At 49.0% G+C, this 3,879-nt stretch overlaps 1 pseudogene; it reads left to right on the forward strand.

Moving 5' to 3' along the window:
• Positions 1 to 8: 8 nt before the first annotated feature.
• Positions 9 to 3,662, forward strand: LOC100905178 (uncharacterized protein K02A2.6-like; annotated as a pseudogene).
• The last annotated feature ends 217 nt before the right edge of the window (positions 3,663 to 3,879 follow it).

Consider the following 3,879-nt stretch of genomic DNA (forward strand, 5'->3'; position numbering starts at 1 on the left):
CGCCTGATTCATCAAAACTACGATACACCCGTCACGTGCGAGAAGTTCATCCAGAAGATGTCTACGGAGTCGGCGAATTTTCGTGAGTTCGATCCATCCACTGAGCGATGGCCCGCCTGGGTCAGTCGATTAAATAACCACCTGATGCTGAATAAGAAGACTACGAATGAGGAGAAGAAGTACGCGGTGTTGGCGTACATGGGCGCCGACACATATACGAAGTTGTTCGACAGGATTTCACCGGAACAGGATCCGAACGACCTTACGTTCGACGAGATCGTTACGAAGGTGAAGGATTTCACCCAACCCGATGCCAATAAATGGGCAGCACGGATCGCGTTTCGGAAACTCGTCCAAACGTCCGGTGAGCCATTACTCGATTTTGAAAGCCGTCTTCGGAAAATGTCGATCGACTGCAATTGGCCCGATACAGAGAAACAGCTAAGCCTTATAGAGCAGTTTATCGCCGGGCTGACCGATCGACATACGAAACAAGCTTTAATGGTCAAATGCAAGGACAAAACGAAGTTCTCGGAAGTGTTCGCGTGCGCCGACGAAATACGAAAAGCCCAAAAGGCAACGTCATCCACTCAACCCACATCGAACCCTGACGTCGAAGTCAACGCACTCCGAATGCAACAGAAACGACGATTTCCGGCAAGGAATCAAGCACCTCGACAAACTGCTTCAAGTTCATTAAAATGCTACCGATGCGGCAACCCCAACCACTTAGCTCCGAAGTGCCCGCATATCAACTCACGATGCGACACCTGCGGAGTAGTGGGCCACTTAGCATCGGCGTGCAGGAAGAAAAGATTCCAGCAGAACTTCCTCGAAGAGTGTCCGGCGAACTTCATGACTACAGCTGTGGATCGAGACCCAATCATAATGCAAGTACGTATCCACGGAAAGCGAATTGATATGGAACTGGACACAGGCTGTGCTCTATCCACAATGCCGTACTACAAATTCGTCAAGAAGTTCCCGAATCATCAACTACAAGAAAACGACGTCCGGTTAAGATCTCCATCCGGGGAGATCATTACTCCAACAGCATTCGCATCAGTCGAAGTCGAGTTCAACGAGAACATTCAGAACCTGCGTATCTATCTCGTGAATCAACCAGATTTCCCAACCCTGTTCGGAAGAATATGGATGAAAGCGTTCCAGATCAAACCGATGATTCACGAGGCATGCAACTACAACGAAACTGAAAACATCGACAATCGGATTCAAGAGCTACTACAGAAATTCCCCAACCTTACGAAAGACGGAATCGGCAAAATACCGAGCACCGAAATGAAACTCCATTTCAGCGCACCTAACCCGACACCAGTCTATCATCGACCGCGTCCGGTCGCTCACGCCTTGCTAGCGCTCGTCGACAAAGAACTCGAGCATCTCGAGAAGTCTGGCGTAATCAAGCGCGTTCAAGTAAGCGACTGGGCACATCCAATAGTGGTCGTTCCCCGTGCAGCTGGTAAGAAAGTTCGAATTTGCGCCGATTTCAAGGTTGGACTCAATCGATTCTTGAAATTAGAAGATCATCCTTTGAAATGCATCCGGCAAGCGCTGGATAATCTCGGAACGGGACGCAAATTCTCTAAACTTGACATATCGTCGGCATTTCTCCACATGCCAGTCAGAGAACAGGATCAAAAATTTCTAACGGTCAACACCCATCGAGGGTTATTCCAGTTTACGAGAATGTCGAATGGATTGTCCAGTGCCGCCGCCGTCTGGCAAAGATACATCGAAGCAATACTCGCAGGCATCCCCGGAGTCGAAGTCGTCATCGATGATATCGTAGTAACAGCACCAACAGACGGCGAGCACCTTCAACGATTAGAAGAAGTCCTAAGGAAGCTCGATTCACAAGACATACGGCTCAACAAAGAGAAGTGCGAATTTTTCAAGGAGCAAATCCGTTTCTGCGGGTTTACGCTCAAGCACGGCGAGATTCACAAATGTGCTGAGAAAGTAGATGCCATTAGAAACGCTCCCGCACCATCTTCGATTACCGAATTGAAAGGATTCCTGGGAATGATTCAATTCTACGCACCGTTCGCAAAGCAATTAGCAGACATTGCGAATCCCCTATACGATGCGTTGAAAAGCGGTCGCGAAGCAAAATTCATCTGGACGCAGCGAATGAACGAGGCTTTCATCGCGCTCAAGGCAGAACTGAGTTCGCCACGAGTACTGGTAGCGTTCGATCCAGCACGACCACTCGTGCTCGCGACCGATGCGTCACCGTATGGAATCTCAGCGATTCTATCGCATCGATACGAAGACAAGACAGAGAGGCCGATCGCGTACTATTCGAGAACGCTGACGCCCACCGAGAGACGCTACACGCAATTAGAGAAGGAAGCACTCGGTATCAAAGCCGGAATGGATAAGTTCTTCTACTATCTATTCGGCAGGCGCTTCTTACTGTTAACTGACAGCAAACCCTTGGTTTCGATATTTTCCCCATCAAAATCGTTACCCACCCTCAGTGCAACAAGAATGCAAAATTACAGCATGCTCCTTACCGCGTTTCAGTACGACATCGAATACAGAAACACAACGCTGCATGGGAATGCTGACGCATTATCAAGGCTTCCCACGAAGAGCGAAGAGTTGACGTCGCTCCAAGACCAAGCCGAAGAGTGGTTAATCAATTACATTGCAGATGAAACACCGTTGAATCTAAAGAGAATAGCAGCAGAGAGCAAGAAATCCAAGTTTATCGTCTCGCTGCTAGCAGCAATGAACTCGGACAGAATCGGCTCTAACAAGTTCGCTACCATCGACGTCTCCGAATTCACGGTTCGTGGAGACGTACTCTTCAGAGGACACCGTGTTGTGATCCCTGAATCGTGTCAAAACGAGGTGTTAAAGGAGTTACACGAAGGACATTTCGGAGCAAAAAAGATGAAAGAACTTGCAAGACGACACGTATGGTGGAAAACCATCGACAGAGATATCGACACGAAGGCCAGCATATGTGAAATATGCCAGATGCACGCGAAGAATCCTGCGAGGTCGTACCACAGCTGGGAACCGGCGGAACACCCATTCGATCGAATACATCTCGACTTTGCGGGGCCAGTAGAAGGTCAGTACCTGTTGTTACTCGTTGATGCCAACTCAAAATGGTTAGAGATATCTGCAGCAAAACGAAAACAACGGCAGACACGCTCAAGATGCTCCGCGAGGTATTCGCCAGGTTTGGACTCCCAAAAGTGATAGTACCGGACAACGACCCAACGTTCACATCGCTGTCATTCGAGACCTTCTGTCAAGAAAACGGAATCGTTCACAAAACTTCCCCACCATTCCACCCAGCTTCGAATGGTCAGATAGAAAGATACGTTCAGACAACAAAGAAAGCACTCCAAAAGTTAAAGGCCGAGGGGAGCGGAGAAAATCTCCATAGCATGATCCAGCGATTTCTGTTCCGGCAAAGACTGGTCAGCAGCGCCGCGACAAATCGCAGTCCGGCAGAGCTCATGATCGGGCGCCAACTCAGATCCAAATTGGACGTGATCAGTGAAGTGCCCGAAATCCCGAGGATCAGAGTGACCCCACAGTACCCGAATGGCAAGTTCGCCGTGGGCGATGAAGTCATCGCAAGGAACTACAGCGGATCTGCAAAATGGGCAACAGGAACGTGATCAGAATCCTCGGAAGGAATACCTGCGTTGTAAAGGTACAGCGCGGAGAATGGAAGAGACATTTCAATCAGCTAAGAAAAAGAACAAATACGCATACGCCTCCAAAGGGAACACTACAAGAAGAGCAAGACGACCGAAGGAGACGAAATTCCGTGGTACATATCGTCAGATTGCGAGCAGAATGGTAACGAGTCGCTCGTCTCTGAGGATTCGTTTC

The sequence above is a fragment of the Galendromus occidentalis genome, unplaced genomic scaffold, assembly GCF_000255335.2.
Source record: "Galendromus occidentalis unplaced genomic scaffold, Mocc_1.1 scf7180000077080, whole genome shotgun sequence".
In the NCBI taxonomy this organism is placed as follows: domain Eukaryota; kingdom Metazoa; phylum Arthropoda; class Arachnida; order Mesostigmata; family Phytoseiidae; genus Galendromus; species Galendromus occidentalis.